The sequence below is a fragment of the Canis lupus genome, chromosome 19 (genome assembly GCF_011100685.1).
Source record: "Canis lupus familiaris isolate Mischka breed German Shepherd chromosome 19, alternate assembly UU_Cfam_GSD_1.0, whole genome shotgun sequence".
NCBI classification, from domain to species: domain Eukaryota; kingdom Metazoa; phylum Chordata; class Mammalia; order Carnivora; family Canidae; genus Canis; species Canis lupus.
In genome coordinates this window covers 9,693,962-9,718,913 of record NC_049240.1, presented here as the reverse complement: position 1 = coordinate 9,718,913, position 24,952 = coordinate 9,693,962, and the positions used below count along the sequence as shown (strand labels likewise).

The window sequence follows — 24,952 nt, the reverse complement described above, 5'->3', positions numbered from 1 at the left end:
GGCAATACTGACTTTGCCAGAGGTTTCTGGAGACCAGCCACCCTTGGCCCTGCCTATTTCTTCAGTCCATCTAGTACACCTATAAATTCTATGACCTACCTGCTACCCATCTACTAAGCCATTTTTCTACTTAAGTGTTTTTATTTTTATTTTTATTTTTTTTACTTTTTTTTTTTTTTTTTACAGGTGTTTTGCCACCAGAGGCCCTGATTGATATGAACTCACATCCCTTTCAAGGGCTCCTTTTCCTCTGCATACATTTAAACCATCCTTAATAAGCAAAACCATTATTAGTTTGTTCTAAATAAATTGCAGTCAGTCATGCTTATCAAATTAACAGCCTAATTAACTAGATATACTGCTGTATGTATAATATATGGATTGAGCCAAAATAGAATGTTACTGTTCTATCTTTAACCTTTCTCTTCATTTCCCTCCTAAACAGATTTCTTTTGATACTATCATATGAGTATTGCTCTTTTCCACTCTCTTCCTCTTTTTTATGCTTACTTTGAATTAATTTTCATTTGCAGGATGCCCCCCCAAAAAAAGAACATTTAATCTCCTTTTTCCAAGATTTTTTTACACAATGTTGGGCTTTATCTGCAAAGTAAAAAGCTGTTTTTGGATACTCCTTGTCTAAAATTCTTCAGAGCCAATATCCTTCTGGCCTCTGTAAATTTTAGGATAATATCCAAACTCCTTAGATTGAGTTCTAACGCTTTTCAAATATTAGACTTTTTATGTTTATATCCAGAATCATTTCTAGGTGCTCCTCATTTCAAAAAACGACAGTCAAATATGCTTTTATGACACATTTTGTCACAAAATAAGACACACACCTCATACTCTTACCGAGTTAAACACTCCATTTTAAAAGTGTCCACAATACCTTTATTTTCATGTTCCTTCATTAATTATATTGTATTGTAATTCTTTATTCATTTTCATGTCTTCTCCAGTATACTCTAAAATTTCTGGGAAGTAGGCTCAATGAATATTTATTGAATAAACTGAAAAACAAATAGTCAAATCAGCAAGAAAACCCACTTAATAAGGATGTACGTATTTGTTTTAAACTTAATTGTAATTGATGATAATTGTTCCACTCTGTGGTATTTGTTGGAGAAAAACTGCTTGTACTCTGAAATTGGACCTGACTCTGAATAATTGTTCTACCACTTAGGAGTCCCTGTGACTTCAGGGAAGTTATATGACTTCTCTAAGGTAGAATTCTTTCATTTTTATAATGGAGATAAAATATCTATTATAGACACTGCAAAGATTAAAGGAGATATAACAAAACAAATATATGTATTTGCTCAAATATGAAATGCTCACTGTAGCACACAACTTTTAGTAAGGACTCATTAAATTTCATGTCATTATGTATGATATTTGTTTAAAATATTTAATATTTTGATTATTCAAAAATCTTATTATGCCTACTGCGCACTAAGCAATAATTGTTAGCACTTGTCTACAAGTCCTAACCTAGTACTGACACTTTTAGGAAAACAAAATTTAAAAATCACAAGAGATTAGTTCTCTCTTATTGATAGTACATTTGTATCTGAATTGTTGTGTGTGTGTGTGTGTGTGTGTGTATAGATAAGAGAGTAAAAACTATTTCTATTTTTGAAATTTAATGAGGTTGAGTTCTACACAACAATGACTTTTTGTTTCAGCATCCTAAGTTTTGCAAAATTGGGCAATAATCCCTAAATTTGTATTTTCTTTATATTATCTCTTAGTAGAAACAATAAGGCCCAATTTGCTCACTTATTTGGGTCTTTTCAGTAATTCTTTCCACTTGGGCATCCAATATCCTTGTTGAAGAATGTTCCTGATATGCCTATCTTTGTCTAATATAGTGAATCCACTTTCCTTTTCTTATTATTGAGTTCTGCTACCATTGTTTACTTGAATGGGTGTTAAGGGTGTCTCCAGGAACACTTACTTGAATAAAGAATAAAAACCCATCATTACAGGACCTTTGATCTTAATATTTTCTGGAGCAATGAGAATCACACTATAACTTCTAGATTTAGGTAGATTTTCAAAATTTTGTATGAACCTATGTTCATTTAGATACCAATTGGTAATAGGCAGAAAAGTGTAATAATTTATCTCCAGTCTTAATTTCCAGACTTCTTTGACCTATCTCTCCACATTCTTAATGTGATTAAAGCAAACAAACAAAAAGTGGTGCTTAATATTCTATTATGGTGTTTTTCTTATGGGACAAAGAGGTCCTGTCCTGACTAACCTCCCTTAATTCATTAAGATTTTACTCATTTCAAGGGTTTGTTGTCTATTATTCACACAGAAATGAATTCACAATATTTTTTCCAAATATGAATTTAGTATTAAGATCACTCTTAGTTGTTATTATATTATCTTGGCTTCTCTGTGACATTTGGTCTAGGAAATAGTCATAAGTTAAATATGATCTTACATTGGATTTACCTGATGATATTCTAAAATGCATGGCTTTGGAAAGGATAAATTTTCAGTAATATTCTTAATTCCATTACATAAAATCATACATGGGAAAAGATTTATCATGTTTAATTTAAAAAAATAGAGAATAGGTTGGTAAACTGTGCCTGATTATAGTTAATTTTGTCAAAATATCCACTCCTTAAAGGTGTTATATGTATGTCAACATTATCATATATTACATCTTTAATGCTTATTAAATTTTATAAACTGTATTGATTTTTATGTCATTTTAGGAAATAGTCTCTATGTGGTGACATTGCTGAAAAGTAATGTCATAGAATTAACCAAATGCAAGTGCCAGGTATTGACATTTTGACTGAAGGTAGCATCTTCTATGACAGTACTAATGGGACTCATGAAAAACAAGAACCTGAATTCATTTAGCTGAGGATTATTCTGTAGTAAGATGAAAGAGGAGAAAAAAAATCCATTGTATTCATGGACTTCTGAACATGTTATGACATAAAATAATTGCATTTTTTGAAACAGAGTCACTTTAGTTTTTTCAATTACCCATAAACTCAAATTCTGTTGCTTCTTAGCATTTTGTCATATAGTTAGCTTATAGAGTTGACCTTGAAACTATAGAAATATAAGAACTATACATACAAAAACTCAGTTTTTCACCAATTTTTAAATAGAAGATTCACAATGATACTGTTATTCTTAATATTTCTATATTGCACACCAAAAATTGTGAGTAACACTACAGAATTTAGAATCATACTTTTATTGAAGAATATGTGAAAAGATTATTTGGGATAATTAAAAAACAAACAACGATCTATTGTCTTCCAGCTTAAAACACAGAGGTCTTAAATCAAAGTTTCTTGCCAATATTTTTTCCTCCTATATTTTCATGTTAAAGACTATTAGAGCCCATTCATTCACAAAACCAACATTTATTGGCCAATTAAAAGTATTTGGTAGAAATACAATAGTGAGCAAGTAAAGGCTCCAGTAATTATTATTTCCAGTGCCAAAGACTCATATTAAATAAATAATTATAATAATAGTATGTTCACTAACAGAATTCATGTTAGAATACAAAAAAAAAAAGCCTTATAGGTGTATAAAACAGAGGAGTATGATCTAAGCGTACCCTGAGAAATCACTCTCATGCTAAAATGAATACATGTTAACTAGGTAAATGGGGTACAAAATGAAACACATATCAAGAATAGCAAATGTATGGACCTGTGAATGGAGGCTAGGTAGGCATACTAATTACAAATTTGGGAGTAGTAGGAGATAGAGTTGGAGAGAAAGGCAGGGACTAGACATGAAATGGCATGCCAGCCATGTCAAGACTGCATTATTTCATCCAAAGACAAATGGAAAGCTACTGAAAGACTGGTCTTTCTTCCTTTTCTTTTCTTTCTTTCTTTCTTTTTTTTTCCTTTTCTCTTTCTTTCTTTTCTTTCTTTCTTTCTTTCTTTCTTTCTTTCTTTCTTTCTTTCTTTCTTCTTTTTCTTTCCTTTCTTCTTTCTTTTCTTTCTTCTTTCTTCTTTTCCTTCCTTCCTTCCTTTTCTTCCTTTTTTCTTTCTTTTTGTTATTGATCCCAAGTTACCAAAATCTATAGAATCTACATAAAGTTATCAAATGGGTGGGATGCCTGGGTGGCTCAGTAGTTGAGTGTCTGCCTTTGACTCAGGGCATGATCCCGGATTCCTGGGCTTGAGTCCTACGTTGGCCTTCCTGAATGGAGCCTGCTTCTCCCTCTGCCTCTGCCTCTGTCTCTGCCTCTGTGTGTGTGTGTGTGTGTGTGTGTGTGTGTGTGTGTGTCTCATGCATAAATAAATAAAACCTTTTTTAAAAAGTTATCAAATGCTTATATGTACAATACTTCAGGATTGAGAGGTAAGGTCCTATCCATAGATTTTACTGTCCAAAATATTCACCTAGCACAATATGGCTTGTCATGAGATGGATTATTATGCTGAGAAATAGCAAGCACTAGACCTTTGAAAATGTTTATTAAAATATATTCATCAAACTGGGCTTGTGTCACTACATTTCCTGCCCTTCTCCTCCAGTAATGGAATTCATTCTTTTAAGTCAGATTGGTTCTGCCCATTTTACATTCTTCCGGCGATACCAACGAGACCAAAACTACTAAGAAAGCATATCACGCTGGAAAATGATCGATTAAACCTTCTCAAATATCATCAAGACAAATAAATATTTCTTCTTGTCCTCTAAAAAATAAAATTCTGTCATTACTTTCTATTTGATAACTGAATCATATGTTTGTGTACACATGTGTATTTAACTTTAGAGTTATTATGTTAGAAAGCTACTAATCATTAATGTAAACAAGAATAGATGCAATTAATAGATAACTGAAACCATGAGAAGATTGAAAATAAAAACCTGATTATATTGACATTTTTAAAAAGATTTATTATTTATTTATTTGTTTGTTTATTTATTTATTCATGAGACACACACACAGAGAGAGAGAGAGAGAGAGAGGCAGAGACACAGGCAGAGGGAGAAGCAGGCTCCATGCAGGGAGCCCGATGTGGGACCCGATCCGAGGTCTCCAGGATCACGCCCTGAGTTGAAGGTGGTGCAAACCGCTGAGCCACCCAGGCTGCCTTATATTGACATTTTAGAAAACAATCTAAATAATTTTATTTAAAGTTTTTTAAAAGAAAAGTAAGTTTGATTTAGAGTAGTTAGCAGAGTGAGAAGAGGGCAGGAGTGACTATCAAAAAAAATACACAGAAATAAATTTTCTTGGAAAGGGAGATTATTTTATCTAATTGTATGCCAAATCATGGAAAGGAGAGAGAGAGTTATGAAAGAACAAGCAGGAAAATGCAATTTTAAAAAATATTTCTGTTTTAGAAAAGAGACATTTGATCCATTCATGAGAGTAGGCATTTGGTCCTTTCAGATAACTCAAAGACAGAATGAAATCATTTCAATGGCTCTCTAGAAGGGTACACCATCCATTGTGTTTCAGTAAACAAAAGTTCTCTTTTCATTAGGATAAAGACCTCTTATGTTAAGGACTGGAGCCTATTCTTTCATTTAGAACCATTTTATTGTGGCATTCTAGGTCTTAGATTTGGGCTCTAAAAAGAGCTAACATGGATAAAGAACCTGATTTTTATGAAATTTAGAGAATACTAATAACAGAAATAGAAATAAAAAGGCAACTATGATAGTTACATAAAAAGTACATAATAAAATGAGAAATATTTCTTTTATGAGATAGACAAAGAATTGATAAGGAATCATTAATTGATCTGGAATGTGAAAGATGACAGAGGTCAGATCACTTAAATACACATAACAGTATATATAAATGTCCTTGGAAAGGGGAAGGGATCATAGTACATGGATCAAGAAAAAGACTAGTGTCTCTGGACCTGAAATGGTTAAAATGAGATTAGGTTAAGTGGAATTCAGGGAACAGAAGAAATTTCATCCAAGCCTTATGGTAGTTTAGTCTTTTTTTTTTTTTTTCTCTTTCTAATGAGTAATCAGTCTCCAACATATAAATAAAAACAATTTGATGTAAAGTTATTGACTAAGGACATAGGTACATTAGATGTAAAGTTATTGAGTAAGGATATAAGATATAGTAAGGACATAAGTAAGGATATAGGTAGGGGATTGTATCAGGGAAGAAAATAAAGGAATGGAAGAAACAGATCTTAATAACTGAGGTTTAGATACTGAGCCTCATATTTAGGAATTCTTGCCTAAAGAATGTGAGCCACTGGCTTAGAAGAAAGACTCCCTGAGAGCACCATTTCAAGAGACTGGCATGTACCTCATCCACAAAACCCAGCACAGCAACCCTCCTACAATTTATTATGGCAGTTTCTCTACAGGATTAAAGAAACATAATAATAATAATAATAATAATAATAATAATAATAATAACAACAACAACACAATTTTCAAGATTTTGCAACCAAATCTCCACCTAACTTGGGATAACATTAACATAATAAGATTTTGTGTCTTTGTATCCATATTACTGGATCATATAACAAGAAAATCTTCCCTCCATACCCAACTGACTCATGATCATTAACATAGGATAAGGAGAAGCTTTTATATCTGGAATTTGAATTTTAAGGTACATTAAAAGATTCAAATTAGGGACAGTGGGGAAAGATAATTCTCTTAAAATATAATTAGCTACTGCTTATTTACTGTGTATCCTGAATCCCACACTATGATATACCCTGTACATGTCCTAATTTTACTTTCTCCCCATTCAAATACCCCTATTATATTCAGAATGCCAAAGGTTATAAAATTTTATCAAGATATTTTAGCTATGTATAATTTCAAAATCCACATCTTTCTTATACCCTTCAACAGTGTAGAATGATAAAGGTAGACTGAGCTACATCATATCTGAAAAGATGTCATGGAATTTGACAAGTGGATGCTTTAGCAAGGTTGAGATTCATAGAGTGGTGGGAGATAAAGTCAGGTTCAGAGGGAAGAAGAGTAAAAGATGAGAAAGTAGAAAGTAACTACTTAGTTTATTCATAAGAAAGTTCATAGGAAGAAAAGTTGTAGAGATTGAGGTCAAGACAAAGGAAATTAGTTTATCCTGAGGAAACTGAGTAATAAATTTTAGTAGGGAGGAAAAAAAAACAAAAATAAATTGAAGAATACAGAGATAGAAAATGTAATTAATTCAGAAATTTTCAGAGGTCAAAGGCAGTGATATGATTAATGTGTCTGCGGAGTGATTTTCCTTAGAAAGGAGAATGGGTAAATATTTCTTTGATGCAGAAGGGAGGACAATAAGACCAGTTTTGAAAAATAAGAACTGCAAAAGCAATTATTTTCCTTCATAACAACATAAACATTCTTTATTCTGGAATCCAAGCTCTCCATTAATTGGTACTAAATTGCCCTTCCCTCTCATTATTTCACAAACCAGTTCTTTATACAGACCAAATCACTGTATTCATTGTAATCATCATCTGAATCCAAGTCCTGTTTTCCCATTTCAATGTCTCATCCAAGTGATTCTCCTAGCACAGATATCTCTCCCTTCCCATCATGACCACTCTCATCTCTTAGGTCCCATGCAAATCTGCTCCTCTGTGAAGTCACCTCACCAGCACATTTTAAAATTATCAGGCATTCCTTCTTAGAAGGGACTGCTTGTACAAGTATTAATAATTTATTTTAATACTTTTGGATATTATTTATTGCATTCTATGTAGAGAGTTATATCTACAGTTCTAGTTCTATATAGATTATATTTAGGGTTATGTCTATCATCTATCTATCTATCTATCTATCTATCATCTATCTATTTATCTATTTATCTATCTAGTTATGGGCTGAATTATATCCCCCATAATTCATATATTGAAGTTCTAAAATCAATACCTCAGAATGAGACTGTATTTGGAAATAAGGTCCTTAAAGAGGTAATTAAGTTAAAATAGGGTCATGATATAGGCCCTAATCTAATATGGCTAGTGTTCTTATAAGAAGAGGAAATTAGGAGACAGACATGCACACACAGGGAAGATTATGTAAAGACAAGAAGAAGATGGCATGTATGAACTGACGTGAGAGTCATCAGAGGAAATCAACACTGCTGATACCTTGATCTTAGACTTTTAGTTTCCAGTATTGTAATACCAAAAAAAAAAAAAAATGTTGTTTAAGCTCTCCAGTCTGTGGTACTTATTATGGTAGCCCTAGTAAGCTAATTTGGTATATGTTATACAAACACATAATCTCAACAAATAAATGATATCATCCTGGGTATTTTTATATATCACCCTTAACATATCACACAGTGTCTTTTATACAAAGTTGTAGTGCAATGTAGTGGTTAAAAATTCAGATTATGAAGTAAAAGAGACTTGAGTTTTACTAGATTCCACACAATAACTGTATAAACTTTCACATAATATCTAACTCCTCTTATTCTAATTCCTTTATATATCATATATGGATAATAAATATCTCTTCCTCATAAGTATATTAGAATTATTGGATGAGGATGTTAAAATAAAATATTTGACATAATACAAGGTCTATAATAACTGTTAGCTAGTATTACTCTTGATAAATATTATTTTGAATTTTATAAACTATTTAATATGACCAACTCATTTTTATAAATTTACTACTATATCTTTAACTATTAGAGATTTTTCAATATATTATTTTTTAAATTACATATATTATTTTAGATTATAATTTTAACATTGAATATTACTTAGCATTAAACAGATTTCTGTTGAAAAGCTCATAAATATGATCTTGATAATCAAAATTCATAATAAATTAATTTAAATGATTATACTTCTGGCAGCTTAAAATGAACATCCAACCATTTATCATGTAGAGCGAGTTCATATATTGACTAGATGTTTCTCACATTAAAAAAGTTTTCATAAGGGATGAAGCACAGTAAAAACTCACTTTCAAAAATTTTCTGAGTTCAGTAAGGATAAATGGTAATTCCAAACTAAATATTAAACAGATATCCTATAAGATAAGGGAGCACAAATTTACCTTTCAGTGGTAAAGTCTCTGCAAAATTTCTGGACCACCAAACTTCTTTATGCATACTAGAAGGGCAACAAATATAAACATTAGATCCCACACACTAAGCTGAATATAGTAAGAAACCCAATTAACTTAGAAGACAAAGGTCTGCATTTCATCAGAGTTGAAGAGTTAAAATGATTTTTTTAAGAAAAATTCTTGCGGTGCCTTGGTGGTGCAGTCAGTTAAGTACCAAATTCTTGGTTTCAGTTCAGGTCATGGTTTCAGGGTCATGAGATGGAGCCCCAAGCCTGGGGCTCTGCGCTCAGCAGCAACCAAGTCTTGAGATTCTCTCCCCCTCTCCCTCTGCCCCTCTGACTCATGATTACTTGAACTAAAGAACTTTCAAAGTGCCTCTTCTAATTGTGGTAATGGGTCAAAGGGAGAAATCCCCTGATAATTCATGACAAAAATTAACCTTGATAAGCGTTGAATTTTTTAATTCATAACAGGGCAGTTGAAATACTTCAAGGGGTTAACTAAGTTAAAGTGATCCCAGATTAATAGTATCATTAAGAACTCAGCAGAAACAAATGAATTATCTAGCAGAAACAAATTTAGCCCTAGCTTTAAAAAAAAAAATATCCTCAGAGAAAGCGATAAGGAATATAATCAGTACATAATCACAGGCCATAACACAAAACACAAAAAACATACAAAACATACAAAACACAAAACATACAAAAAAGACAAAAGGTAGGTAAAATGAAAATAACAGAGATAATAAGCAGTGAAAGAGAGATTTCAGAAGGTAAAATTTACATAAAAATATTTTTAGGGATCCCTGGGTGGCGCAGTGGTTTGGCGCCTGCCTTTGGCCCAGGGCGCGATCCTGGAGACCTGGGATCGAGTCCCACGTCAGGCTCCCGGTGCATGGAGCCTGCTTCTCCCTCTGCCTGTGTCTCTGCCTCTCTCTCTCTCTCTCTCTCTCTCTGTGACTATCATAAATAAATAAAAATTAAAAAAATTTAAAAAAAAAAAAAAAATATTTTTAAATCATGGCTAATTATGTTTAAAGAAATAAAAATGTGGTAGTATAAATAAGGAACTAACGATGATAAGGAAGAAACCATGAAATTTTATAATAAATAGAAAAAACACGTAGAAATGAGCAGGCTTTACATCAAACATATGGCTTGAACACATGATCCCAAGATCAAGAGTCGCATGTTCTACTGACTGAGCTGGTCAGGCATCTCTGAAAAATACAATTGTTGAAAATTTAAAAGCAGTAAAACTGGAACACCTGAGTGGCTCAGTGGTTGAGCGTCTGCCTTAGACTCGGGGTGTGATCCTGGGGTCCTAGGATCAAGTCCCACATAGGGCTCCTCACAGGTAGCCTGTTTCTCCCTCTGCCTATGTCTCTGCCTCTCTCTCTCTCTGTGTCTCTTGTGAATAAATAAATAAAATCTTAAAAAAAAAAACAGTAAAACTATCAATAGCTTGATTGAAGACAAAATTAGTAACCTGAAATATATTTCTGAAGGAATTTTCTAAAATATAGCACAAAAAAAACAAAAAACATATAAAAGGTGTGTGTGTGTGTGTGTGTGTGTAAATAAATAAATACAAAGAAAGATTACCCAACAACAAATGTCTCAGGTCAGGGTGGGGGGGAAGGAGTTTACACGCAACTCATAGCATACAATTCCAACTGAATATTTTATTGATAAGTTTAAATAACTTGAACTTTGTTTACAAATACATTTTTACTTGCATTTCAAAGCTGAATGTATAAATGCTTACTTTAAAATTTTAATAGCAATATTTTAAAAGCATTAGAAAACTGGAATTATATTTAAAGTAATTGTAAGATTTGACAAATACTGAAACACAATCTCTCCAAATCTACTGATCATAGACTATTAACACAAGATTTTTTTTTGTATTCTTCACATAAACATGAAAAACAGTCATGTGTCATTCAAAATATGGAAGAAACGCTTCCTTGCATATAAAACTGAAAGGCATCCGTGATAAAAATAAAACTATTATTCATGGAATTTATAAGTTTGTAAGGATTGATTGAATTTAGATTCAAAGCAAGTAAAAAATCTCAAGTATCTGAAGAGTATTTTTCAAAAAGCAAAATTTGGCTTTCTAAGGATAAGTTCACATATTTAGGTACACAATTGTTTAATAACCAACAGAAATGTAGCCTTGTTCAATTATGTCCAACTCAGCAAACACTTGTATATAAGAAATTGTGTGAGGCAGTGAACATATAAACACAAAACTCAGGAACATTTTCCTTCAGAAATGATCTTAGATTTAATACTTTAGTTAACACATTCATACTCGCTCAGATTAAAAATATAAACTGATATATAAAGTGAAAATTAGGGAACTTACATTACATATATAGTGTCACATAGCTGGAAAGTGAATCAGAATCTAGGCAAGAAAGTATCTTAGAATCTTTACATAAAAACTCATATGACTAAGCAATATTTCTATATAAGTCCTCACCTGGAGTTAGAATTATTAGAAAGTTTGTGGATACTAAAATGAATGGTTTATATCAATAGTAAGAACCCCTCTTACTTTTCACAACACAGCTTAAAAAATAAAGAAACAAAATACAAATAAATAAATAAACAGCTGAAAATATAAATAATAAATAAATAAATAAATAAATAAATAAATAAATAATAAACAGCTGAACCCAAATACTAAATAAAATTCTATATACTTATACTAAGATACATAAACTGAGAATGACCATATATAAAGATATAAAATGGCATATGCAAAATTTTCTTCCCCTCTAAGAAACTGGTAAGACTCTGAAATCAGTATTCTAAGGGAAAATGTCTATACTGGTCTGCTCTGCATTTTCCTGTAGGATGAAATCCATCCTACATTTCAAGTGCTGTACAAATTTCACTTTTCATGCTGTTCTCCATTCATGACATTTAAACTAAACTTGACTACATCTTCTTCTCATGTCGCTTCTATTTTCTGCAAAATCTTTTTAGTCTTTGCATGTATTTGAAATGCTAAAATTTCAATCTTAATCATTCTTCCCAGAGAAAGCTACTATCATCAAACAGTAAAAATACTTTTTGACTGTTTTACTCATTATCCTACAATAATTTTCTTCTGATGGTTTTGCCCTGAATCCTTCTTTTTGTATATACATATCTATCAACATCTGCCATGCTAGATAATCCAATAGTTAGGATAGATCAGAGTACCAGCAAGGCTAGAAAGTATGCCTACATGCACGCATGTACGCACACACATTTTTTTAAGTAAATTACCTATAAGGTGTCCATACAGTCTGAAAATATATAAAAAATTTTCTAACAATTTTCTATAATTCCTTCATGTATAATGGGCTATATATTTTCAGACTTTATGGAACATCTCTGTACACACACATGCACACAGACTTCACATACACAATCATGAAAGTTTTTGCTGTGGGATAAATCGGAAACTGTTGAAACTTCCTAAACTTAATGACCTACTCTTAAATATATATAGGAAGATGTTTCATATTTTTTAGTGCAAGAAAATCTGTTTCAGGGGCACCTGGGTGGCTCAGCGGTTTAAGTGTCTGCCTTTGGTTCAGGTAGTGATCCCGGGGTCCTGGGATCAAGTCCCACATCAGGCTCCCCACAGGGAGCCTGCTTCTCCCTCTGCCTATGTCTCTGCCTCTCTCCGTGTGTCTCTCATGAATAAATAAATAAATATATATTAAAAAAGAAAATCACTGTTTCACATTGAATGTAAAAATAAACCCACCTTTGATCAGTAAGCATAAGGGTTAGGTTTTTTTCACATAACGTCCTTAGGCATTTATAACCCATTAAACACTGTATACCCAATGAAATGTAGAACATGGAAGTACAGGGGAGAACAGACCTTTCAGAAAAAGAAGTATGGAAGGCTTCAGATAAGCGATTACATGTAAGTTAGATTTTGAAAGATGAATAAGACATGGACAAGCCTAAAAGAGGAACATTTTTGATAGAATCAACATCGTGAGAAAAGCTCACTGATGTCAGAGTCTAAGGCAATAACCTATTTTGCAGTCTCTTCTTACCTTGAACAGTATCTATAAATTATCATCACAAAGCTGACTCCTCCTTGTCATCCAGTTCTCTGCTCAAATATCCCCTTAATTCCTAACCAAGCAGTAACTTTCTCACAGACTGAGTCAATCTTTATCTCAGCACCCAGTTTCATTCATTTTCTTCTTAACAAAGATCACTACCTGTTATGTTAGATAGAGTGGCTGGGAAATTCCTCTAGAAAAAGTGACATTTAAGTAAGGACCTAAATGAGGTAAGAGGATAAGCCACAAAAAGCTGTTGGAGAGGAATATTCCACCAAAAGAAGCAGTAAAGCCAAGGGCACATATTGGCTCTCCTCCGTATGCTCTTGAACCACAAGAAAGCCAATTTGGCTCTTGTGGCAGAGTAAATTAAGGTGGAAAGTCACAAGATATGTGGTTAGAGGTTGGGTAACGAAGGGTTTTATGAATCATGGGATGTTTGGATTATAATCTGAATATTATGAAAAGTCATAAAGAGGATTTTAATAAAAGAAACAATATATAATTTATGTACATTTTAAAAGGTGATTTATGGGAAAATGACTCTACAGTTAGCAACATAGTTTCAGCTCAGTATACAAAAGAACTGTAACTATCTATTATACAATCACAAACTCTTGGTGATGATAAGGAAATTATTAGTAAAAGTATTCCCAAAATGTTCCACTCATTCATACTCAACCAACTAACAGTTTGATGTCCTGGATGCAGCAGGAAGAAGGATGACCAAGGAGTAGGATATTATAATAATCTGGGTGAAAGATTATGAAATCTTAGTCTCGTCAGCCAGACTGAGGTAAGAAACCCTTGGTGGTCCTAGGAAGCATTGACAAGAAGCTTTTCCCAGGGGAATGAATATATTGCACTAATAACCATATTTTTAGTCCTAAAGCCCTAGTCTCTTAACTAGTGATCAGGATTGGATGAATCTTGAGAGACATATTACTTTAGCATTAACTAAACTCAAAGTGGTAGTCGCCTGCAACTCTGTTTATCTATCACTGGGTGTATACCTCATTCTACTTTAGATTTCTATGGGAATTTTCATCTTAGTAGACTAACAAGAGACCATCCAAAAAAATCCCTATATTAGATCGAAAGGTACCTTTACACTCCAAAGTAGCATATTGGAAATACTGGCTACTTTTATTAAAAACAGTTGGAATTAGCAGATTAAGACTAATGTGTATTTGTCCTAAAAAAAAAAAAAAATGCCAATACTTTGTAGCCTTTTTTTTTTTTTTTTGGTAGCCTTTTTTATAAATGAGTCTAGCTGCAACATCAGGATATAAGTGTAATTTTACTATTTTATTATTAAATAACTATTTATAGATTTGTTGGGCTTATTTTCCTGCTAACAGTATCTATGGTACCATAAAAAAAGTACTGAGAAACTTGTGTTTGGAGTCCCAACAAAAGTAAGAGAGATGTAACTGGATGTAATCAAGAGCCCACAGTTTCTTCCACAGAAACACACAAAAAATGAAACTTCCTCTGGTGCAATAGGCATCCAATCATCACTACTCAGCTTTAAATAACCCAAAGGGAAGGTCCTCAATGCCATTTCTCTACCACCAAGTGAGCCATGTCAACTTGAAGTCATTGAATAGTATCACTTTTCCCAGAGCTCATGAAGCAGTGTGGTAAGTTTCTGTATAATGCCTTGTATTGAATAAAATAAGGAAAGAAGAAACAGTGTAAATCTTTGGCATCTAAAGTCTCAGAGTATTCTGAGACTTCAATCACATCATTATTTTAAGAAATCAAAATGAAGTCAGGGAGGCATGACTTTTAGGACAGCTGGAGGAAGGACTTCTGAAAATCCAGTTCTCCATACAAGTAACAGAAATATTCATAGCCACGAATATAGCAAATAAATAAATAAATAAATAAATAAATAAATAAATAAATAAATATAAAAACTAAAAAATAAGCAATTTCATAAAACATAGTTGAAGATTTTAAGACACCTCATAATAACTGATGGAACAAGTGGACACAAAAATCAGCAGAGACATAGAAGATTTAAACTATGGATATAATAAGATTGACCTAATCAACACATAAACACATATGTAGAACATATACCCAACTGCATAACTGATACTCCAAGCAAATTTACAGCATTTAGCAAACTGACCACTTGGTGCACCATTAGGCAAGTCTCAACCAATTTCAAATGATGAAACAACACAAAATATGACCTGTGATCACAGAGAAATAAACTAGAATATCAATCACAGAAAGACAACCAGAAAATTGCAAAGTGTTCACAACTTAAACAATACATCCTAGGAAACCAATGAGCTAAAGAAGAAAACACAATTGAACTCAGATACTACCCTGAGATAAATGATTTATGGAAATACAGTTTATTAGGTGCCTTGGAAAAAAGGCTGTCACAATTGCAGATGCTGCAAACATTAACAAGAGAATAGTAGACTTAATTGAGCTTCCTCCAAAATTATGTTGAAGTCCTAACCACCCCCAGGAACAGTGAATGTGACATTATTTGGAAATAGGGTCGTTGCAGATATAAGTAAGATGAGGTCATATTGGACTTACCCAGTATGCCAATAAGACTGGTTGTCTTTTAAGGACACAGAGGAGAGACCCAGAAGAAGGCTACATGGCAGTGGGGACAGATATTGAAGGGATGCAGCTACAAGCTAAGGAACACCAAAGGGCGCCAGCAACTATCAGAGGCAATTAGGAATTAGGAAGAAGCAAAGAGTTCTTCCTTATGGTCACTGGAGAGAGCATGGTCCTGCTGACACTTTGAAACTCAAGTCTGCAGAATTGTGAAATAATAAATTTCTGTTGTTTTATGTAAAAAAATCAAAATTATTGTTTTTTTTAAGCCTCTGGAAATTAACAAAGATTTGCAACCATCCTATGAGCATTGATTTTTTTTAAATGCCTGGGTTTGTATAAAAACAGTGAACTTTAGGGGATCCCTGGGTGGCGCAGCGGTTTGGCGCCTGCCTTTGGCCCAGGGCACGATCCTGGAGACCCGGGATCGAATCCCACGTCGGGCTCCCGGTGCATGGAGCCTGCTTCTGTCTCTGCCTCTCTCTCTCTCTGTGACTATCATAAATAAAAAAAAAAGAGTCTGTTAAAAAACAGTGAACTTTGTGGCAACTTAAATTACCTTTTCTTTTACCAAACTCATCTCTGTTGTATGTTGTCCTAAAAACAAATCCATCCACCTTGCAATCACAGTAATTCTGAAAAACAGCAGTAGAACAGCCAATGAAGTAGGCAAAATGGACTTAAAACCTTCAAAAAAAAAAAAAAACAAAAACACATTATTAGTGAACTTTCACTATTTAACATCTGTCAGCTCCTGGGGAATGTCTCATTTGCCAGACTTACTTGACCTGCTTTAGATCTCCTTTGGTTGGAAAAACTGTAACCATAGGGCATTTGTCAAAAACAATAGGTAGCAATTGTTCAAATCACATGTACCTGAGGTGGCAAAGCTAGTTGTAAAAATAGAGATTGGTAAAAATCCATAAATGAAGATATGATGAATCACACGTCCCTAAGGGCCTTTCAAAAGCTCTCATTTTCTTGGGAAAGGAGGAGGCCACATGCAGGTAGAGGTCATTGAGCTTACCCAGGAAAGAGCTGAGGAGACCCAAGAGTCCTGTTTCTGGCTGATGCTCAGACCACTGCAAGAGCAAAAGTCGTAAGCTGCTAGAGGATGGCAAGTAAGAAACTATGCATACACACAGCTCTGCCGTAAAGGCAAATGGAAGATTCTTAGTTCATATATGCAATTATGAGCAGTGATTTGAATGACCATACAAGAAGGGGAAAATTAGTCCAGAAGATCGCTTAAGAAACAAATATTGACAACAGCAAATGATTCTTGTGTCACTTTTTTTTTAAAGAATTTATTTATTTATTCATGAGAGATACAGAGAGAGAGGGAGAGACATAGGCAGAGGGAGAAGCAGGGTCCACGCGGGCCTCGATCCCAAGACCCTGGGATCACAATCTAAGCCAAAGACAGATGCTCAACCACTGAGCCACCAGGTACCAAGTAAATTAGTGTATAGTTTATCCGAGACTAGATGAGTTTTCCAAATGGGTGAATTTAAACAGAGACACAGAGAGAGAGAGAGAGAAGTAGAGTCAATTTTACAATGAAAGAGAGAAGATATCCTTGAGGTAAAGTTAGATGAGGAGAAATCAGAAAAGAGAAAATAGGAAGAGGCAGCCAGAGTAAAGCTACCTGTGTGTTATCTTGGAAGCCAATTGGAAAAAAAGGTAACCAGGAAAAAGGAGTCATCAAATATAACAAATTTAACTCTACAAGTAAAAAATGAAGGAGTAGGAGATGAGGTCAGTAAAGGGAAACTGATGGCCTGGAAATCCTCCAGTTCTCAAAATGACTAAAGATTCATAAAAGAGCATAATAGTAATGGTGAGGCTTCATGGGACGAGCACTAATTAAATTGATATTGATTCTTTACAAATAATATATATAATTAAACTCACTTTAATTCCCACAATAGATTTTTTCCCAGGGTTTTGTGCTTCATATAATTTTTAATGCTAATTCCACCACAGAATATAAAACAAATTGATTTTTAAAGAGGGTATTTTTAAATCATAGAGACATACACTCATCTACATAGTGTCTCTAGTTAAAACAAAGAAAATCATATAAAGTATTTCAAGAGAGAGAAATTTATAGAAGAAATTAGTTACACAATTGTTGGGGAGCTTAAAGCGTGCGCGCACACACACAAATACAGACTAGGATATCACAGAGATAATAATTGGAGGAAACAACTGCTGGGAAGACTGTGAGAACGGAAGGAATATGCTGGATTATGAGACCCTGGAAAGACACTCCGGCAGAGTTGGGATGCAGAACACCAAGTAGGGGGCTTTGCAAGCTGGCTCTGTGACACTGGCATGATTGGTCCTGGGAATGATGAAAGAAGCAAGAGACTGGAGCTATTGTCTTCTGTGCAAATGAAGGGCAGCTTCTCCCTCCTGAAAGACAACAGCTTTTAATAATCTACACCATACGGGAGTATGAAGCTTAATATATGTTAAATCATGAAGTACTACTAATTAATGAATAAAATAAAATGTTACAAGAATCTATATGTAAGTACTTTGTTTGCTAGAACTCTGTACTTAACTTTCAAGATACACATACCAGGAGAAAGTACCTTATTCATCAACAGATAGAGAGAATTCCAGGTCAAAGACTTCAATTTTCATTAGACATGGGTATATAAATAATAAAAGTTACATTTATGGCAATTATTGTAGAAATTTTAGTAAGCACCCACTTATCCAAAAATAATCAGAAAATTGGGTCTTTTGGTTAATTGAACATTCTTGTTAATTGACATTTGTCAAATATATCATACATGGATTAACAGTGTTCAAAGAACTAGAATAAAATAGCAGACACTTGACATCAGAATTATAACTCTACAGTTCTTCCTAGCTGAATAATTCTGACTCCCTTCAGGATATACAAGTGTTCAAACATTACTTAAAGTATGTCATTGATTCAAATTAATCAACAAATAATTATAGTTGCATAACATTTAGTAGTAGAAGGTGAAACTGATAAAAATCGTTATTGACTCTTGGACACAGTTTGGAGTTTGATTATAGAAGTAAATCTCTAAATTAAAATTATTATTATTATTTTATTTTTTATCTTATTTTTTTCTAAAGTGAAATTAAATAAAGGTACAAAATATTATCAGTAGAAAAATAATTCTATATTTTTAGTTAGTTTTCTGGGCTAATGGGTGTACACCCTATCACATTAACATAATGATAGGGATCTACCTCAGCAACATAAGTTTTTTTAAATATAAAAATTATTTTCCTCTATATCTACATGTTCTTTATATTACATTTTTATTTCATCTTTGAATTTATCTGCTAGTAATTTTTTGGAATGTAATAGAAATAAGCAAGAGTTTCATATTTGTACTACAAAAACTATCTTGTAGTAAACTGATTAAAGAAAGAACATGCCATTCTTTCTGTTTTCAATTGCTTATCACTAATTATAACTAGAGAGTTTCAATAATTCCTCAAATATAATGGTAGTGATAGATACATTATAAATTTTAATGATCACTGAAAAAAAATGACCCTTTCTTTTTTGGACCAATCAAAAACTATGATATTAACCACAGTTTAAATGAGTCTAGTAGAAAGAAAAGGTGATATTTTAATAAATCAAAAGACCACTTGTTCTCTAACTTTATAGATCACAGGTATAGACAATAAATAATAAATCTTTATTATCGATTAAATAGAGTTCATACTATAATATTACTGCGTGAGTTTTGTTTTTTGTTTTTTTTATAATAAATTTATTTTTTTTGGTGTTCAATTTACCAAGATACAGAATAACACCCAGTGCTCATCCCGTCAAGTGCCCCCCTCAGTGCCCATCACCCATTCACCCCCACCCCTGCCCTCCTCCCCTTCCACCACCTCTAGTTTGTTTCCCAGAATGAATTTTGAAATCAAAAGGTTAGAATTAGCATCTGTCATGCCCACTGATTTTATTTTCCTTATATTTTATTTTAAAAAAATAACAGCTTTATTGAGGTATATTTTGGCATATTATAAACAGCATATATTTTATCAATGATTTGAAAGGTTTTGTCATATGTGTGTACCTGTGAAACTACTAGCACAATCATGATAATAAACACATATAACACCCCAAAATTTCCTTAATACCCTTGGTAATCCCTTCCTCCTATATTTCTTACCCCTTTTCTAGCCTCTGGCAACCTCTGATCTGCTTTCTATTAACTATATATTAATTTGGATTTTCTAGAATTGTATATAAAATACAATCACATGGTATGTACTTTTTTATGTAGCATTTTTTCACTCAATAATTACTTTGAGATGTATTCATACTGTTAAATGTATCAAAAGTTAATTCATTTTTATTGCTAACTAGCATTCCATTATATGAACATACTGCAATTTATCAATTTACTTGTTATGGCCAATTTTTCAGATTTTGGTCATTGCACATAAAATGACTATGAAAATTCATGTGCAAGTTTCCATGAAAATTTGTTTTCACATCTCTTGGGAGAGGAATGACTGGGTGAAAGAAGAGCTTTTTGATTAGCATTTTAAGAAACTGTCAAATTTTTTTTCACAGCGATTGTCCCAGTTTCATGCCCAGGAGCAATATATGAAAGTTCCAGTTGGTCTAAATCCCCACCAACATCTGATCTGATCAGATGTTTCAATTTTAGATATAATAATCGGTATGACAAGATATTTCACTATAGATTTAATTTTCATTTTGCTAATGATTAAAAACGTGTCTGTCATTTATAATTCTAAGCTAAAGTGTCTCCTTATAATGCCTTTTTTAAAAAAAAAAATATGTTGTTTGTTTTCTAACTAGTGAATTATAAGGATTCTTTCTAAATGCTAGATTCTGGTCCTTTGTTAGAAGTGTGATTTACCAATATTTCCTTCCAGTTTGAGGCTTATTTTTTTATTCTTTTAACAGTATCTTTTAAAAAGCAGCAGTTCCTAACTTTTATTGATAAAGTCCAATATATCTTATCCAACAGACTCAAGGAAAATTTCACGGATGCATGTAAAATAGCACATGAAATTATGGTTGTGCATCAAAATGTACATAGAGACATATATTCATTTATTGTCTTCTATTTATTTGAATCCTAATTCTACATAAACATCATCTTCTTCATCACCAACATGATCAGTGTACAGGGGCCTCCAGTCTTACAGGAATAATTAGAAATGGGTAAAAAGTTATTACTTTTCAGTTGAGGCCAATCTCCTTTGTATTACCAATGTGAACAAATTTTTCACACTTTCCTAAAGTCATTTTCCAGAAAAGAAACATTTTATTTCTGAAAGGAAGTGATGCCAATATGTGAAAGGGTGCCATCTCCCTCAGAGTATTCATGTCTAGAATATTTTTAACATCCTTCCTTTCAGTAGACTGGACCATCGCTCTTGATTCATCACTTTCTATGCATATTCAAGTCTTTCTTTTTTTTTTTCCTAATTACTTTGCTGTACCTTCTATCAGAGTGATTGAGAGTATTCCTGACACCATTAATGTTGGGTATGGCCAAATGACTTGCTTTGGCTGATAGAATATTGGTGAATGTGCCATGAACAAGGTATTTACATGTGGGTGGTTGCTCTGGCTCACCTTTTGTGTTTCTGTAGGCACCATGAGGGGAACATGACCTCCTATAACTATTCTCCCTTCAGTCTGAACCTCAGCATGGGCCAGTAGCGTGGACCAGACTCTGATCTGAATCTTGAATCCAATCCAACTGTTACACAACACACCCTAAGATAGAGCTGCTCCTGATGACTCACAGAATAGAGTAAGAAAATACATGTGTGTTGCTTAGAGCCTCTGAGTTATGAAGAATTACAGTAGCAATAGCTAATTACTATATTTATATAAAAATATGTGGATGAGAGGGTCTTAATATACAATATTCACCCTTCTTTTATGAAGAAGTATCATTCTTAGAAATAGAAAAATAATGTCCTCATTTCAAGGAATAGATTAAGCTACCAAAAGGAATTCTATAGATAAATTCTCAAGTTTATTTTTGAAAAAAATAGGGAAAAATAATTTAAAGTAATAAAGATAATTATATAAACTAGTTAGCTTCTCTTGAACTTTATATTCTTGGGCAGTTGATGAGAAATGTCTTACAGATATATCTTTTAAGGCTCATTAACAATCTTTTGAAAAACAGCATTAACAACATCACATAAGGCAGTGTTTCTCAAAGCGTGGTTCCCCACACCAACGGGATCAATTTCATTTGGAAGCATGTTAGAGACACAAATTATTGGAACCCCCCGGGAACTAAATCACAATCTCTGGAGCTGAGGCACAGGAATGTGTATGTTAACAATCTTCCAGAATATCGCAACTGAAGTTGAGAACCACTAAGGATAGGGGGAGGTAGTGAGAGATACAGAGGCTAATTTATACAGAAAGCTACTTTTGTTTGTTTAGGATTTTAACCAGATATCCCTACTCTAGAGCTTTATATTATTTGCTAGGTGCTGTGTACACATAATCTTACTTAATAATTAGCAAACCTACAAATTAGATATTGTCATTCTAATTTTTTACAGATGAGGACACTGAGCTCCTGAGTTAATAGTTAATAAGTTGTGAACTGGTATCTATCCAATTCCAAAAGCAATATTTTACTCCTATACAAAAACTCATTCAAAAAAAAATACTCATTCATAGAAAATTGAAAATAATGGGGTACTTGGGTGTCTCAGAGGTTGAGCATTTACCTTCGGCTCAGGTCATGATCCCAGGATCGAGTCCTGCATCAGGCTCCCCAGAGGGAGCCTGCTTCTCCCTCTGCCTATGTCTCTGCCTCTCTCTCTGTTTCTATCATGAATAATTAATGAATAATTAAAGATTTTTTTTAAAAATAGCAAATTGAAAATAAACAATGGATCAAGGAAACCACTAAATAGAAAAATATAAAACTATGCTGTCACAGTGTTAGTGAGCTAGATCTTATATAGATAAAGAAACAGAAAACCTTCAATTATGAAACACTTCTATAGAAGCTATTCCGAAGACAATTTTGTTGAAAGTTACTTTAAGGTAAATTTTATGAATGAAAAAGCACAAATAGTTAATGTTACTTACATATTAATTTGATTTTCAACTTAAGTCTTTTGAAAGGTTATAAACTACTGGCCTAGGACCATTTTTTAGCAAGTAGAAACTTTTGTTTAGCCCAGAAAAAAATGGGGTATTGTGTCTGGCTGTTTTTTCTTTTTTCCTTTTCTTTTGGTTTTTATTTTTAGAGGAGCTTAAGTCTAAACTTAAAAACTAGGAGAAGGTATACAAAAAGAAACAAACAAACAAACAAACAAACTATATATCCAGCTTCTTTTAACAAATCAGTTCTGGCAACACTAGGACCAAGATATAGTTGATACGACAGGTAGAAATACCTGTAGTGTAAGCTTTCTCTCTCCTGTTAACCATTTCCTTATTAGCAAATGCCATCTGAGTAGCTGTTGAGTGTACATGCTGGAGTCAAACATCCTTGGCTTTAATCCTTGCTTTACCATATTTCACACATAGGTGTGTGAGCTAGGGCAAGTTTCACAGATTCCTTCTGCATAAAATAGAAATAACAGTAATAGATCCTGCATTCATTTGTTGAGAAATTAATGACTTAGTGCATGAAATGTATTCAGATTGTTTCCTAGCTTCTAATAAGTGCTCAATAATTGTTAGCTACTATTTATCATCTTTTCTTCAATAAGAAAGAACATTTCACTGCATTCATTCATGTTTGTCTCAGAGATAGGGCTGCCAGTCAACAGACTGGATGTTTCTAATAAAAAAAAAATAGATGATATATATAAGTAAAGATAATGATAGGAAGTTTGAATAAAAGGACTTTTAAAAAATGAGCAGGCTATAAGAAACCTCCAGGAGTAGCAGATGCTGTCGCCCATCCTAAGATTAAGAAGCAAGAAGAGGTACTGGCTACGAGCCTTCTGAAGGAAGGAGTAGTTTGCATGCAGAGAGAGGACTTAAAAGAGCTGTGACTTTGGCTAAGGAAACAGGCAACTTAAGAGGATCCTGGAGAGGAGTGTAGGAAGAATAAATCCTGAGATCTCCCTTTTGTCTTTCTCTTCTTATGACTGAACTCAACTGAAAGCCAGAGGTGTAAGGAGCTCACTAATATAGTCTGTACAATCTCCAGATAGAGACGCAGCAGGGTGAGGATCAGTAGAAAAAATTCAAGTAGATAAGTGAGAAGATTTCCCAGCATATAATAGTCATGAAGTAATACTAGGCAGTTATTAATGCCATATTTTCTAGAGCCTCATGCTTTCTACTGAAGCACTATATATTTTGCTTCTTACCCTTTACTATTTGGTGCCCCTTAACTTGTCATACCTTCAAATCCTTCAGAAAGTTGATTTGGGTAGTTCAGTTAATTTTTGTCCAAATAACATAGATTTCAATGTCTGTTATCTTAAAGATAATAGAAAGCCACCATAGGGCAGCCCGGATGGCTCAGCGGTTTAGCGCTGCCTTCAGCCCAGGGCCTGATCCTGGAGATCTGGGATCGAGTCTCACATCAGGCTACCTGCATGGAGCCTGTTTCTCCCTCTGCCTGTGTCTTTGCCTCTCTCTCTCTCTCTCTCTCTCTCTCTCTCTGTGTCTCTCATGAATAAATAAATAAAATCTTAAAAAAAAAAGAGAAAGCCACCATATAGCTGATTAACTTTGAAAATTTCAATAATCTTGATAATGGACGAATATCCACCATTTGCTTCAATGTGGATGTGGATGGACCTGGAGGGTATTATGCTGAGTGAAGTAAGTCAATCAGAGAAGGACAATCACCATATGGTTTCACTCATATGGGAAATATAAGAAATAGTAGAAGGAATTATAAGGGAAAGGAGGGGAAATGAGTGGGGAAAATTAGAGAGGGTGACAAAACATGAGAGACTCCCAACTCTGGGAAATGAACAAAGGGTAGTGGAAGGGGAGGCAGGCAGGGGGATGAGGTGGCTGGGTGATGGGCACTGAGGAGGGCACTTGATAGGATGAGCCCTGGGTGTTCTACTCTATGTTGGCAAATCGAACTTCAACTAAAAAAAATAAAAAAATATCTTGGTATTGGTCATTGGGATCACATGATATAAACAGGAGGCTCTCAGCCCAGAAACATCTTAGAGTGGCTCTTTGGCTAAGACCCCAGAAGGCACTGTGTTGACAAGAACTACCATCTCTTT

The 24,952-nt window shown here is 33.6% G+C and overlaps 1 long non-coding RNA gene across 3 annotated transcripts in view; it reads right to left on the bottom strand.

Annotated features, from left to right (window-relative positions):
• The window catches only part of LOC106560045, a 271,539-nt gene that overhangs the window by 67,821 nt on the left and 178,766 nt on the right, over positions 1-24,952 (bottom strand). For 2 of the 3 annotated variants that reach the window (XR_005373899.1, XR_005373901.1), the window contains one exon: positions 16,275-16,350. The exons of the other annotated variant lie outside the window; for it this stretch is intronic. This is a non-coding gene — a long non-coding RNA (uncharacterized LOC106560045). The remainder of the gene's footprint in view (positions 1-16,274; positions 16,351-24,952) is intronic. 3 annotated transcript variants of the gene reach the window in all.